The sequence below is a fragment of the Papilio machaon genome, chromosome 6 (assembly GCF_912999745.1).
Source record: "Papilio machaon chromosome 6, ilPapMach1.1, whole genome shotgun sequence".
Taxonomy (NCBI): Eukaryota; Metazoa; Arthropoda; class Insecta; order Lepidoptera; family Papilionidae; genus Papilio; species Papilio machaon.
In genome coordinates this window covers 1,687,152-1,704,666 of record NC_059991.1, presented here as the reverse complement: position 1 = coordinate 1,704,666, position 17,515 = coordinate 1,687,152, and the positions used below count along the sequence as shown (strand labels likewise).

At 32.8% G+C, this 17,515-nt stretch overlaps 1 protein-coding gene across 1 annotated transcript in view; it reads left to right on the top strand.

The window, feature by feature from the left end:
* The first annotated feature begins 13,057 nt into the window (after positions 1-13,057).
* LOC106709339 overlaps positions 13,058-17,515 on the top strand; it is a 138,036-nt gene continuing 133,578 nt past the window's right edge. Inside the window, exon 1 of the mRNA XM_045678452.1 lies at positions 13,058-13,455. The gene's annotated coding sequence lies outside the window, so the exon portion shown is untranslated. The remainder of the gene's footprint in view (positions 13,456-17,515) is intronic.

The following is a 17,515-nucleotide window of genomic DNA, read 5'->3' as shown; positions in this document are numbered from 1 at the left end:
CGACAGCTAGTATATTCATAAATTAGGTAACGTCCTGTAAACAGTCATGCTCATTCTCTTTGAATATGAGCTATATGTTATACTTAAATAAAACATAAGCCCTATATGTTATAACGTCATTAACATAGTATTTATGTAAGACGTAACACGAATAAATCAATATATCGTTTAAAACTTTGGCATTTAACAATGTTTAATATTTAAAACGTAAATAACTTTAAATTAGTAATATAACTTTAGATAAAATTTAATAAATTACACACTTTTATATGTCGCGTCGCATAAAGGTGTAAAATAATCTTAATCCATCATTAAAACAAAATTTGAAAACGTAAGTGACAAAAAATTTCAATTGCTGTCGAAACATTGGTGAAAAAATATCTTTACATTGAAATTGTGGTATAAAGCTATAAAGTAATAAATCATTAATAATATATTAAACGTTGTTAAAATTGTTTAATAATCATTTAGTGTCGTGTAAATAAATTGTATTACAAATTGATTTTTTTAATCTTTCGTCAAAGGATAATTACAAGTTGCAATCAGACATGGTTATAAATCCTTATAAATTATCCATAAAAAAAATTTATTGACTATGGCGCCTCTGACGTTTTATATTTATAAAGTTGCGTGTGAAACCTTGTTATTAAAAATATTTACAATACATAGACTTTAGTAAATAGACGAGAAGAAAGAAGGACATTTTACATTTTAAAATGTCTATTTATTTTTTCACCATTAGCAGTTTTGATAGGAATTATTTACATTTTATAAATCTTATTTCTATTCAAAACATAGTCTTACTAGACTTAATAAGAAAAAATGTTTCTATAAAAGAAGGATAGGAAGGGGATTTACAGAAAGGGGAAATACCTAATTTGTACATTCTCTTTACTTTCCATTAAAACAACGTAATTACAACTTGTCAACTTATTGCTTACGTGTATGATTCGTACAGTAAATTAAGCTCAAAATTATACAGAGGTTTATTGATAACTAGAGTTCATTTATATAATACAAATAATAGTGGACCAGTGGTAATGGTCTATGATGGATGTGCAGCGACCATCGTTCACCTCGTTAATCATTTAATATGGTCTTTTCACACTTAACTATTGACTACTATGACACTTATATTTAGATAATTGATATAAATTAACAATAAAACGGATATAACTTTTTTCTATAATATGAATTAATTTTACGTGAAATTTATTCGGTTTCAGGTTGGAATATTTCGTATAATTTATTGTAAAAAACATATTAATTTAATGTCAAAACTTATGTCATAGCTAGTTATATTAAGTTAGTTAAGTTATGTTTGATTTGTTCGATACAGACGAATTACCGAATGTTACGATTACGAGTATTTTGAAATATAGAATGTTGATCTAAGTACAATCATTACACTTCGGTGTGAGAGACGGTCAAATTAGGCAAACATAATGGATTACCGATCACCAGTTAGTTTCGTAGCAATATATTTGCGGTGTTTCATGTTCAAAGTTTATGTTGTTTAAACAATTACGACGTTACGTACGTACACCGATTATTTATTAACTGATTGATTTGTTTTTGGAAGTTCGCTGAACCAATTTGGATCACGTTTTTGTAGAATGTAATAGATTATACAATGTACCATCATTTATAACAATTGCCATTTTTTAGTTTCCTTGTTACCACATGACATAGAAAAAGTGATGGTACGCGACCAGTCGATTACGTTTACAATGTGTAACAATATCCACGCTTTGGTTTACACAATACGTAATGTCTTTGGTACTAATATTTACTTGTATATACATTGTTACACTAAAAAGATGAATTAATGAAAGATTACTTATATATAAAAAAAAATTGAAAATAACTTACATTATTAAATATTATATGATTTTTATGTCGCTCATTACTTATTTATTAATAATACACGTTTTAACTCTTGGGATTAGAACAACGTCCCACAAAACTATATAAAATAATAGCTGTCGCCCGCGACTCCGTCTGCGCGGAATTAAAAAAATAAAAGAACGTTAAATTAAGGTAAACTTATAACTTCAAACTTTTTTTTGGTTTTTACTAATATACTGTTCGTAAGAAACGGGATTCTTACGAACAGTATATAAGATTGTAAGACTTACTATACCTATATTTACAGGTACTAACAATTATATTATACGCATAATGATAATCGTTAATTATAAAAAGGACATGTGTCCACAGCTAGATATGAAGTATAGCACGTATTAAAGAACTTAAACTCCTTCACTATATAATTTAACTGTATTTAAAATACAGTGATAATGTATTTTGAAACGTTAAGATACATTTAGATTATTTTCAACCTTGTTAATTACTGTTATTGCAAAATGTATTAAAGTAACAGTCATTTAAAATTAATATACAAAAGCTTGTAATGGAAACAATGCAATAAATTTAATCAATGCTTACTTCATAATTAAAATACGACATAACCTAATTATGAGCTTGCAAAACTGTTGCTCTACTAACTTTTTAAAATCATGTATTGATAAATTAGCCACACTGAAAGTGCTACGAATGTGAGAAATGTCTTAATTACTATTGCACGCAAAACACGAATTAACTTTAGTATTATATCATCGTAATTTGCAATTTACCTTTATAATATACGACATGTCAAAAGGAACTAAATTCTAAGCAAATTTTACTATAGTTAATGTTTTTATTTATAATGGATAAACTATTTATGTTGCACATACAATCGGACCTCTTTGTTAATGTTTTATTTAATTTTTTATATTTTTAAATGTAGAACTATTTTTTCTTTTCATTTTTAAAGTCGTTGCTCCTTGTTTCTTTTCACTTTTATTTAATTTTTATTTTCATTTTTAATTAGTTACTACTAACTTTTACCCGCGACTCCGTCCGTGCGGAAAAAAAAATAGAAAACGGGGTAAAAATTATCCTATGTCCGTTTCCTGGTTCTAAGCTACCTGCCCACCAATTTTCAATCAAATCGATTCAGCCGTTCTTGAGTTATAAATAGTGTAACTAACACGACTTTCTTTTATATATATAGATATTATTCCAAATTACCGCTAGTGTATTTTCCTCTACAATTAACTAGAATTTAGTTTGTCAATGGAAATGAGAAATTATAACAAACTTTATTAAAAACAGACATGTTTGTTAATACAAACATGTCTGTTTTTAATAAAGTTTGAAGAAGAGAAGTTTCATAATTGAATGTTAAGATTATAACATTCCAAAATATATAAATCCATAGACAATAAATGACATTGTCAACAAGTGAAATCTAATATATAAAATTCGTGTCACAGTTTTCGTTCCCGTACTCCTCCGAAACGGCTTGACCGATTCTCATGAAATTTTGTGAGCATATTCAGTAGGTCTGAGAATCGGCCAACATCTATTTTTCATTTTTTTTATTTTAACTGCGCGCGGACGGAGTCGCGGGCGACAGCTAGTATGTAGATATAATTTCTCATTTCTATATACTGTTTCGGATCAATAAAAAAAAAACTACAAAAACAGTAAACGAAACTGTGAACATTGTTTTATAAACTTCATAAGATTCAAAACAGTATTAACTCTAAGTGTTATTACATTAAAGCTTGCAATGCTACATAACCCACAATTTGCTACAACGCAGTCTTTAATAACGAGGTATAAGCCCAGTTGTGTTTGTGAAAAATGTCTTATGATTAACAGTCAGTTTCCTCACGCCTCAGGCATAATGTTAATTATCTTATACATAATACTAAAGAGTTATGCTATATTACGGTTACAGATAGAAAAATGCAGTAAAAGTTTTACGGGCCTTTGAATAATTTAAATGGTTTAAACTTTGCAATTCATATTCCAATCTTTGTTAAGTAAAGTGAATTAAATTTTTATATAAGTAGAAATGTACCTAATAACTGTCAATAAGATAGGTAAATAAAGGTACATCGCATCCGTTTTTGACAAAAGCGATCTGTTAAACAACTTCCAAAGTGTAATATGTGAGTTAGACTTTAAGGTGAACTCACACAAGCACAGGTGTTAGAATGATGCACGTGTTTGTTTGCACTGGCGTTTAGGTAGGGCATGAATGGGGCACGACCGGAATAACTAGTTTAGGAAGGGGCAAAGTGCCCCGTGTTGACAGGGCCCCGTCTATAATAGAACACACTTTTACTAGGAAACCAAAACGTTATTCAGTTAATGTTTTTAACTACATGTGGAACTGTAGGAACTCTTACCACTTTCTACAACAATATTCATATGTTTTAGTGTTTGAAGCCACTAATCCTTTATTAGTTTTATTTTCATACGATAGACCCTTAGACCTCTTGTTCATTTTGAGAGAGTCAATTAAATGGGTTTTGTCAATTAAATTAAAGGGTCTTTAACACTAGAGGTTCGTGAGCAAGTTGTAACAACAATTAATTGCGATTTTAACTGTATGTATTTTAATAAGAATTTTCAGAACAATTGTACAATGTATCAAGTCAGCTTTTTGACTATATATTTGTCGTTTACAATAAAACATAGGGATGATTTCTAAAACTCGATGATACCTATGTTAGTCTCTTTCATTAAAATGCAGTCTTCTAGGGTATAAGGTCATCTCAATACGGTATTGATAACTGACATCTAGTCTTGAAGCGCCAGACGATACATTTTCTTTTAAAAACTTACAACGAAAGTGTGCGTAATTGACTTCGGTTTCTACCGTTAATTAAAAATTAACGTTGTTTACAGTTACTGTAGCCCTTCGGACGTTGGCAATAAGGGTGATAATGGTGTGAATTGGTCAGCTGATCATCGATAGCCGTACCCCATTCGGCCTATTAATAGTGTTAATGTTGTAGACGCTGGCACTGGCGTTCGCGGAGGCAAGGCACACATAAGGGCAGGTCGGCTGACACGGCAATACCTGCCGACCCACTAAACCTGTTGTGCTGCATGATTTGTAGTGTGCCTACGTTTCTTTGCTTTTTTTTTGGAAAGTTTTACTAATTACAACTCTTTTTGAGTTAAATGTAGTAAAGTAAAAAACTTGAAGTCGCCAAAATAGCGAAGCGACCACTGTGTAGACATAATTTGCACATGCGATGCCTTTAATTAACGGAGTAGGGAACACACAGAAAGTGTATGTACTCTTACCATGCGTCTTCTCTTCCTACAAATTTACCTCCCTTTTACATTCCTTAGTTATCGGTTGAGCGGGCCAATTCGTGCAACAGATATTGTTGCTGGCTCTACAGCTGTTAAAACTAGAGTAACGAAAAACAGTGGTATTTTGCTCATGTATTAGTGTTTCTCATTAAAATTAAGAGTAATAAATAGTATGGTGACCACACCCATACAGATGTGGTCACCCTATCTCAAATCAAGTGCAAGCGGTTCGCCTTGCCCGGACACTGCGCGTGCGCAGAACTATACGTAGAACACAGACATACATTCAAATCAATTCGATCTCATATGTTTGCGGACACACGTAAACGCTCGGCAGAATATCGAAATCAGACGGACTACAAATTAGTTTCGAATTTTTGATTTATTAATTTACAGATAAACCTTTCTCCTTTTAGTCCTTTTATAATTGGCACGCTATACAACACCGATTTGCATCTACTTATGTTGCAAATAACATTCAAATCGGAAAAATTGACTAAAAGTTTGAAAGATTATAAATGGTGAAAATTACAAAATGGGTTTTGCGAAAGTTAAGAAAATATGTTTTGGCCACTGTAATAATATCCTTTCTATATTTTGAAATACGCTACGATGTCGGTTGAAATTCGCAGTGAGATGTTATTAATTAATTGTTAACCAATAAAAATAAAGACCTTCATAATAATGTGTTGACATACCTTTAATAACAAGTTTCAATACTTGTTTCTTTAAAAATATGCGGTTACGGAATCCTTTTGCCTTCTTTTTGTTCTTATAATGAAATTGTTAATAAACAAACAATTTTATTTTTTATTACAAAGGAGGAAGTGTAATGTGTCTCATGATCACCTTGAAGAACCATCAACATATGCAACAAAAAGAATATACCGATCATAGTAAATGAATATGTATTACAGAAGGGCCATACTTCAGATAATACGAGCTTAATTTATCCTTCTACAATAAATTCTGAAAATAGTAAAGTTATTGTTAATATTATAACTTATTTTAACATTATAGAATCACTGTATATATGTAGGTACATATTTATACTTATGTTAATCTATATTACTTTAACTGCATATGAATAAAGAACCTAAAACTAAAAACCGTAAAAATATAATAAAAAAACTAAAATATATGACTAAAAGGAGTCCTTTAAGGCAAGGTTCCGAAGATACTGGCAGCGTTCCCCCTTTGAATAGCTAGACTAATTCCTTGTCTGAGGTAGCTGCCAGATCTTCGGTCTCATGTGATGTCGACTAACCTTTTTTAATTTAGGTATTTACAAAAAATAGCTTTAAATTGACATAAAGTAAAAACATAAAATAAAAGCCTTCTTATTTGCCTGTCGATCATAAACAATTATTTTAGTTTAAGATATTTAGTATCTCGTAATTTAAGTCCTAAACAGTTGTACCATTATATTCAATCCATTTGTAACTCCATTTTTTTCGTTACAATGAAAAAAAAATCACATATGCTGAAAAAAGTGGATAAGCTTACATTGACACTTCTGGTCTCACAGTAAAGTTGAATGGTTGAGTTGAATGAACTGATAATAAATAATTCAACGAAACGCGCGCTTTACTGTTTAATAAGTTATACATCAGTCGGGTTGGGCGTATCCGGGAAATGAAAGGTGCCTAAGGACGCCATGTTCCAGCGCTGAAACTAGTCGCAGACAGAAATATTTGAAATTGAAGAAAAATCGATTCGTTACTGCCAAACGACTTTTTCATAGGAAGTTAAAGTAATTAATTTTTCTTATAACTAAAAGAAACCTGTCTAAAAAGTCAATTATAATCTGAGAGAGCAAATAGTAAATATAATAAGGTACAGGTTGGTTAATGATAACAACAAACTACTATAAATAATATGAAATAGTTTTAAGTAAGAAAGTGCAAGTCTATTAGTTGTATTTTAGTGTCATTTACCTATTTTGATTGTTTTATTTCCTTCGTTTTTTGAAAATAAACAGTAGATCAAGTTCTATCTCGATTCATTTCAACTAAACAAGTCTAGAAGTCACAATAACAGTTAAGCAAATTCATTGCGGATCATTGTAATAGTGTTGTAGTTCATTAAATTCGTATGTGTTAAAAGTGAATCGTGCAGTCATTACACGATCTAAGCTCTTATTGTCTCAGATAAAGGTCGTTAGTTAAATGGGACAGTATCCCGGTTGCGGGTCGATTTTGCGAGCGGTTTCATATCTACGTGTTGGTCTATGGCCGGTTGACAAAGGTCGGCGCGAGGCGGTCACGAGTTGAACCCGCGGCCGTAGTCGCAGCTCATGGGAACAGGACAGAACCGCCCCTACCAATTGTTCGATTCGAATTTCAAATTATTGTAAAGGCGAACCGCTGATCTCTATAAATGGATAAGTTACTGCTTGGAAATGACAGCTTTGTTTCGTTTCGACTTAAACGCGCCTGTTGAAGTTTCCGATAGTTAATTCTATCTCTATTACTCTTATAAGTTCGAGCCTCACCACTGCTACCAAAAGCAACCGTCAGCACCAACATGGCGAAAATCAAGTAGGCACAAAATATCACGATTTATAGCATGTCCATGTATAAAGGTCAGTGAGGCGAACTCACTCGATCTTTTTATAAAACCGGCCAGTTAGGTTTCAATAAAGAAAGTAAACTAAGGTCATTAAATCAGTTTTTAATATTTTGACACTATGCGTTTTTGCATAGCTTTGACATCGTAAATCTCAACATTTTATATATAGAATTTTTGGTACCAATTATTTTAATTAAATCTTTGTTATAATTAACTTTTATACCGCGAAAAAAGTTTAAGGGCTGTTAATAATTGACATCCTGTTTTTCTTACATGAGTCGTATTTTTAAGAAATGCACCGGCCTCATTATATCTGTGTACTAAAATAAAAAAATACTGTTTATGAAGTTTTAACAAGAAAGCATAATCAAGAGCGATGAACTGCATGAGAAATATTTTGAGCATAATTTTAATAATAATACGACTTTTAGTAACGTTGAAAATGTTTTTTTACAAGTAACCGAATAAACATTAATGACGAAAACATTACAATAACCCGTCCAGCTTCCTGTAGTTAGACTTTTGTTGTGAACACACAATTAAGAAATAATAATAGTTGTTGAACCGGACTTTAAGTTGTAAGAAATTATTGAGTAAGTAGGGAAAGCTAAGTGAGTTGAAACGGTTTGTATTGAACCCAAACGAGTTTGATCTGGACAAAATTATTTTTATATTGCTAACAAGCATGCCGTAATCCCCTTTTTGAATGACCTTTTCTATCCCTATTTATGTACATCATTAGTCTTTATCCATATTCAGCTTTTTTGAATACGTTTAAAGTTTTGTACCCGAAGTATGTTCACAAATTGTAAAGTATTTGCCTAAATATTATTGTGGACACTCATAGTAGGGGACATCAGCAAGGTTATACGGCCAGAGAGCTATTGAGGCGCGGCGGTCGGCGCGGCGCTCGCCTGCCAAGATAACTGCTTTACTAATGTACTCAGATTGCAACTTTAACTTATGACGCCCAACTTGATACAGCTTTGAGGAAACACCGAGATATTGAGCGAAAGTCCGAGCGGATCACATTGTTTTTGAACAGATATAAATCGTATTATCTTAGTTCCGCGATCAGTAATAAGTTTAAAGTTGACCTCAAAGTTATAGTTATAGTACAATAAGTATAATATTAAGTTAATTAACCGTGTGTTCCTGAGACAAAAAATTTCTGTATAAAACATATCGTCATCCCTGTCAATACCTTTGACAACACAGTGATAACAATTTGTTTCAACGCAGATTTTGGTCTCAGAAATCCACGGTTAGTTTAATTAAATGGTATCAAGTAGTGGGTATTGTACATTTATGAATTAAAATTTATTTGCATTAGGTATCCTCACGAATGGTCAATTTAAAAATGTTCATACAGGCCACATTTAAGTAGAGTGTGCAAGGTAAGAAAATGGTAATTCTCACACATTATATTCAAGTTGCTATTACAATAAATTATGTTTTCTTATCTGTTTGTCCCCGAACTAACAGTTTCACGTTTAATGAGCGAATTAAAGCGTAATCTACAGCTTGTGTTTAACGAGTAATGAGCACGCGCAATTTTCGAGCTCATTTTCACAGGGTACCGAGTATAAAGATGTCGTCCTAAAAGCATAAAGAAGGAGAAAACATGGCGACGATAAGGCATCAAGTGTCGATGTAAATTAGATGGCATCAAGGAGAGTGTGTGACTATAACTCCGTTTGCACAATGAGCCACTTCATGTCTTGTCTAATTGCCGCACCGGATAACCTCAAAGCAATTAGTTACCTCTAACACGAGGTTACACACAGATTGCAAAATTGACGAACATATGTCCGTAGAATCAGTTTCAACGATATTTAGCTAAAGTTTCTGTAGTTAGTTTAATTGACGAAGAAGTCATAGATAGTAGTGATAAAATCACCTATAAAATAAAACACTACCTATAAAATGTGTCTATCGATGTATGTACCTATATCTATAAAAAGGATTAAAAATTATTTTTAATTTTCAATCCGATTTAATATATCCTTATTGTTTTCAACAATATTTGATGCTCTGTCAAGAAATACACGTTTGTTGTAAACTTTTCTTAAGTCTTACACAAACGATCTAAAACTAAAGTGTCTCTCCATTGGAGCAGTGTGTCCAAACTATCACTTTCAACAATTAACACACGAACCTGATTGTCTGGGAACGTAAGTACAACCAATTGTTTTGAATATGTATTCACTTACGGACGTGTCGTTTCCAAAGCGTGTTTCTTGTTCATGTTAAGTTGGAAGAGCCAACGGACCGTGTGTCGCAAGCTAATTAGCGGAACGGAAATTATGTTTACTGAATTCACTAGATACCATAGACGATGTTGGGACATCTAGAGGACCTCTATGTATGTTATTTGTTTGAATAAGACGGTGTACGTTGCCAAATTGGCAGAGAAACTAAAGGACTAGCGTTGAAATATACGAGAAGATATGCACTAAATTGCGACTGTAAAGGCTTATTTGAAAACATAAATTTAAGGAGGAAATTGTCCTGTTCCGCTGTGGTTACACATTTTATGATGTTATTATTATATGAAGACACGAAATGATGGGACAAATTGGTGATCACCTTGATAGTAAAATATACTAGTTATATATTTCTGTTGCAAGATTTAATACTTCTTACCAATAATATAAATGCAAATGTTTAGATGGATGGATGGATTAAATTGTTTAAACTTTCGTGAGACATCATAATTAATTAATTAAGAAACGGCTTAACTCACGTTTGATCGTCCGGTGACGGCACCGACTAGTTTCGGACCCATCGGGGGTCCATCTTCTTCAGGGCGAGTGTTTAATCCGAAGACTTCGCGGTCGCGTCGCGTCTCGCACTCAAACTAGTCGGTGCCGTCACCGGACGATCAAACGTGAGTTAAGGATGGATGGATGTTTGTTTGTTTGAAGGTATCCTCGGAACGGCTCATTGGATCTTGATGATATTTGGCACAGATGTAGAAAATAGTCTGGAAAAACAAATTGGCTACTTATTAACTTTATTTTTAATTCCGCGCGGACGGAGTCGCGGTCAACAGTTAGTATTGGAATGAAATTTTTTTTGAAATCAATGTCTATACATTTGTGATCATTATTGTATTTCTGTGATCGTGTCAAGATAAATCCTGGGCAGCATATTATAAACATGTAATGCGTCTCAGAATTACCCAGCGGTTGTAATAAAGCGCGGGAAATATCTGTGAGATAATCATTAAGAACTAACGAAACGATATTCAATGTATGTTTGCTTATTTAAAACTGACCACTACTGTTGATTTTTTTCATTCGAATAGCTATAGGTGGCCAACTAGCAAGCGAGCTTTTGAATCCGCTAAAATACCGAAGCGACTCCTTCCCATAGACATCTTTAATTGCACATGAGTTTGCCTACTTTTAATCGACGGAGATTTAATGTATGTCCCTCATACAGAAACATATTTGCCTTTCCTATTTGTCCCCTCCTCCGCCAAATCCACTTCCTCCTTAAGAGACTCCTACACCATACACTAGACAAGAGCATATTAATACAGCATGGCTCTACAAAGTATGTTTTATTTTTATGATAATTCAACAATAGAAGAAGACATTGGTTGTCTTAAATGAGCTTTTATTGAAAGACTACGACTACTAATGGAACTATAATATAAGTACAAATTTCTGTTACAGTTATGTTTCTAAGGTGTAACATTTAAAAAACGAAGTAGAGCAAGTTTCGAGAGCTGTTAGTCGGGCATAAGGTCCGGGTTATCAACGGCTAAATGTTAATCGTGCGAAACCGAGGAGAAGGGACCGTGCGAATACTGGAACATTTCGTCAGCTTGTTCCGATTGTGAGCTGCCGAGGGAACTTTGGCGTGCGCAAGGATTTTTGATTAATTGTCCGCCTTTACTTGCTCTAATACAGGTTAATTCTGCTATTGATAATAATTGGAACAACTATGATCAAGCGACCACTTGATGTCGTTAAAGTAGCGAAGTATTTTACATTAGTCTAGAGTATTAAAAGAACGTAATTTCAGAAATGTATTTACATACGTAGTTATAATTTAAGTGCATGCATGTTAAAAATAAACTCCACAAACCGATTATAATTTAAAAAGCTTGAATTTTTTTTTTAGAATAATGCATTAGCAATTTCCGAAAACTCTTTAGTTCAAAGGAACACATTTAGTTCGCATACGAGTCTCAGAATTCCGACTTGTATTCACTCACACATATAAGTGCCACTAACCGAGTTTTTACGTCGGCAATAAACAGAAGAGATTGGGTGCAATATCCTTTTAATGCATGCAATTTACATTTCGCTACCCTTTATTTTGTTATAGTTCCTCAAATGAATATCGTATTTATTTCAGTGTGAAATATTAGATTTTTACAACAAAACACGTTGTTAATTTTTCACAAATAAAAAACTTTAAAAAAAATAACAGTGGACAGAACCCTACATTAATCTTAATACAATCATGCTTATCAGATTTGAATGCAATAAAGCTTCTCTTAATAAAATATTAATCAAGGACATTTATTGGTAGAATAAACATTTCTGATAAAAGATATTTGGTCACAGTACGATCAGTGTTTCGGTACAAATCCAATCATGAGTCATTAAATCGTAAGTCTTATCAAATTGTGAGACACATTAAACTAATAAATTACAATAAATTTACGAGGCACCATATAAGAGAATTCATACTGTACCTGTCATTACCACATCCGTTTTATTTGCCGAACGGCGATAAAACTCCACTCGTTAAAGTGGGTTATTAGTGCTTAATTTTTTTTAAATACCGAACCGAGTTTAGCGCCGTTATGAAATAATACTGCACACATATAGGTGCATAGTACATTTTTTGTCTTAGCGAACGAAACATTTCTTAAGAAAGCTGTAAGTTGGACGAACCTAAAAACGCGTACCCTTTAGTGGTTCAGCGAACTCATTACTGTGACTTTGAGACCCCTTGGGGTTCCAGACGGTGCAGACAAAAACTAATTTTGTAAAACTATGCAGTTGACTCTGGACGCCGATAAACGAGCAAATCTTAGGAACCTGATGCCGCTGTCGATCGCAACCATCGTGTTTTATTGGACAGCCTCTCGACGCATCTTGTAGCGTATGCCAATGAATGTGAAGTCAGGTAAAACAGAATTAGTTAACAAAAGGAGAAATGTAAGACGTGCAATAATTTCCACCGTATCGCTGCAGTGTCTCGGTAGAGGAGTTCGCGAGGTGGTTAGTGGGCACGCACACAAACGCGCGTGTGGGTACACGGAGGCTTCGCTTGCACACTCATGGCGCGACAACGCGCTCGCGCCCCGTTCAGCGCCAGTGTGCACCACGCGACCGCCGGCGACGGACGTGTTGCTCGGCGCCGCGACGCACATCCCTCGATCGCGAAAAAAGTTTAACACACGAAACTTTCTTAAGACTTTCCTTTCAACCCGAACGCTGTTGAAGTGGAACCGTCTGCTTTGCTGCAAACGTTAAGAGTGACCTTTCCTAAAACCGGTAATTCGGTATCCTCCGGAACGGGTTTAGTCACGGGCCCCGTGGCGGGACATTCGTGAAGTGATAACTTGATTTTCAGAGTGCCGTGTTCAGTGCTAGTGACTGGATATTTTCATTGCCATTGTACTGATCGATTTGAGGAGGACTCGTTTCTGCCTCTTAAGGTCGGCTACACGATTCAGTGCTGTCAAAAGTTTCAGTGAGTACAAATTTTCATTGAACCAAGTTATCCAAGTACTGGCTGGTTTCTCAGTTATGCTGGTCGTTAGAATTGAATTTGATGTTCTTATTTTCTACAGCTGTGATTATATTATGTAATTTTTAAGCAGGTTTAAATTTTCCGATGTATGCAGTATTAAAATTCGTAGAAAGTAATCTAAAGTTGAGAATTTAAATATACATGCTTATACCAAAATAATTACTAAAAAATCAAGAATAAAAAATATTTCAAATCTCAATCTAAATCAGAATTATTTACAAAATGAGTACCAATTTTGTGTTTTTAATATTACAATTACAATCACTATAATAATCGTTCGTCTATTTTTTTTTAACTTTATACAAAACAATAAAAGTCAATCTATAATATAATAGTAACTTACTCTTACTTATTAAGATTTTACAACCAGATAAACCGAATAAACAATCTGTAAAACATTGTAAGAAGTTGATAGAGATTTTATTCAACTTCGATACAGTTTCATTGATTTTGTTATATACTTTTTAAAACGACAATATGTAATTATGTGGAAGGAGAAACAAACACATATCTAATCAATTTTTAAATTTGAAATATAGATAGTCATTTATTTATCTATAGTATATAGAATTGATATCTCTACGTGTTTTGTGTGACAATTTGCATACTGGGAAACTGACTCTATCGAAAGTGGCGTGTGCTCTAAGAAATAGATGTGTAAAAAAAACTGTTTGAAAAAACGGCTATTGAAGTTTTTGCTTGTAAGAAAAAAGTATTGGACTATTTTTGTCGAGCAAATTCGCTCTCAACAAAGCGTGAGTAATGTAACTTATGTAGGGATGATGTCTTACTCAGCAGTTATTTTTGAATTTGTGGCGCCAGACTTCTGATTAACTCACAAACACTCACTATTGTAAAATACCAATTTAAAATAAGTACTTTTAAATCGAGTGTATATAATATGTACTTATAAATTTGAGTTCATATTATGTTAATGATAGTAAAATGGTCTCCTAAATTAGCAATAATACGTTATTGACCGAATTGCTAGACTGATTTATTTCACTTTGTCAATTAATTAACAAAAGAACTCTTATTTAAAGAATTAGCATTTTTTTTCTGTACCTATTAAAATAAATAAAATAGAAATTATGCCAGATTCGAATTAACAAAAATAAAAACGTGAAGTTATTTATGATTGATAGAGTTGTTATTTTTTTTATAATATTTTTGAGAAAGTGTAGCGTCACGTCTGGTATCTATTATAATAGAAGATGAATAGTATTTCCTTTTCCCTTCCTCTATAAGTAACAATCAATTATAGTAGTCGTGAACTTTAGTTGTGCGGGAGCTCGATGTCGAGGACTGTTTTTTGTACCACACCGTCTTGGCCTCGATCACCGCGCTATTAAATATCAAATCCGATTTCATTTCATAACTGTTGTCGAATTGTCTTTTGTATTTGTGATGTAGGTTTGTCGACCTCGGGATGCTATTGCTTTTGTCTTTAAGGATATTTTTGAAACTTTAACAGCAAAATACTTTTACACATGAACATTAAATAATTTGCGATTTAATTATAATATTTAATAAAAAATGATCTATAATCTAAATAAAAAACTGAACTAAAAAAAATGTAACGATAAAATGATATTAATTTGTATGAGTAATAAATATAATAGCTTATTAAAATATCAATCTTTCAATAAGTAACCAATTTGGGTACAAAAATGAAAACATTATTATAATGTCTGAAAGTATTCCGCTCAGTCTAGCGTTTCTTTTGACCGGTCGATTGAATTACTGTAGGCAAAAACACTTCGGGACATACAAACGCGTAAATATTTATCTTTATTAAATGAAAAAGTCGGTGTTAGTGGACCAAGACCGAGATTTAGATAATATTTCTATTGAACAACGAGAAAGAAGACTCCGCAACCGATAAAGATGAAACTAATCGTAGTCAAGGTCTCCTTGCGACTTCTTGTCATTTTTTTTGTGTAAACTGTTCGTAGCAAATTTCTTTTTATAACATTTAAATACTGATAATAATCTTACTAATATTATAAATGCAAATATTTAGATGGATGGATGTTTGTTTGAAGGTATCTCCGGAACGGCAGATGTAGGACATGGTTTTCTTTTTATATTCTTTTTTTTAAAATTCCGCACGGGCGGAGTCGCGGGAAACAGCTAGCAGATTTTATACTTCAGTTTACTTTCAGATAATATCAATTTTTCCCAATCGATATTGTTTTCGACTAATGAGAAATGAAACGGCGAAGTAATTTAACATACGGAATTTTATACGAAATAATCAATAGGTATATGTATTTTAGTCTTAAAAACAACAGCAACTAGCTTAAAATTATTCTATCTTTTTGAGATAGGTTGATTTTTTAAATGACGCGTGTGTGTGTGTGTGTGTGTTTACTTTTTTAAGCCCCTAAGAAAAGTATCCTAGGTGCAGTTCTACATATATACAATTGAACTGCAAAAAAAAATTCGAAGAGATATTTCTGAAACGGAGTTTTGAATAGTTTTTGTGGACACTTTTTACTTCTATTATTCGACCTTATTGTGACTAACGTTTTTTACAAATAATACAATGTTAGCTTCATTATTCATTCCCTATATTTTTCTCACGGCCATATCGCTTTAACAGGTTCAGAAATAAAGAGAATTGAAGTTGTTACTTTTCTCTGTTTATCCGAATTTTACATGACCTACCAAAATGACTGTGATCATTAAATTTGGCAAACACGTGTACAAAGTAGTACACAGGGCAACGGTATTTTGGCACAAATATCAGTGTCATATTTTGCGGTTTTTGGGCTCTACGTGATTTTATATAAGTTTAAATAATATTAGATATTACGTTACGTTTTGACCGTGACTTCGTCCGCGCGGAATTAAAAGTAAAACTTAATTAGTAGCCTTTGTGTTCTTACAGACTTTGTTCTACATCTGTGACACATTTCATCGAAGTAATTGTTGTTGCTGGCGTCTATCACAGTTGATTATATAGAAGTAACATTATGCATTATGTAGAATTCAAAATACTAGTAATGATATTTATTAAAAACTAGCTTTTACCCGCGACTCCGTCCGCGCGGAATAAAAAATAGAAAACGGGGTAAAAATTATCCTATGTCCGTTTCCTGGTTCTAAGCTACCTGCCCACCAATTTTCATTCAAATCGATTCAGCCGTTCTTGAGTTATAAATAGTGTAACTAACACGACTTTCTTTTATATATATAGATATAGATAAGATTAATGCATTTTTTTGACTATATTCTTAGACTTTTTTACTGAGTTAGAAAAGTTGCATAGCACGAAATGATGAGATTATCTTTCAAATTATGCAACCGCATTGTGATTCATTGATAAATTCGCACTTGTATTCGACAGTTAATAGAAACGCTTGTACGTTGCTAAAGACATGTAAATTGAACAGGTCATGGTCATGGGAAAGACAGAAAAACAATATTCAAAAAAAAAAGCAAAATAAAAATGAACTATAAATAACTCTACCGATATAGAAAATAAAAAAAATGATTTTGATGAAAAAATTGAATTTGAAAAAAATTTGAAAATTTAATTTATACTCAGTGTTGCTAAGGTCACTAAGGAAATAATTTAGTCTAAGTTTCTTATACTAAATAGAAAGACAGAAGAAAATAATATTCCACTTAAAAAGAAAGATACAGACGTCTTAGGGGTTCATTTGACACTGAGTGATTACAGCTGATATTTTTGACATAGAAGGGAAATGAGAGAAAATAGGGATTGGCCCTTAGCAATTTATTATTCAGACGAAACTCAGAAGCATGAAATACCTCTACTTATTTGGTACAACAAAACAAGTGTCGAGTACATCAATACTTTCGTGACTAGTAATATTTTAACGCACACAACTTCCGAAAAAGTCATCGCAGTCTGTTCCGGTTTCGATCCGGAGTCTCCATATTAAGAGCTGGCCCACCCAATCGCTAGCACGTGACTACAATTTAGGTTTAAAATTAATAAATCTACGTCACATCGTTTTATCCTAATTGG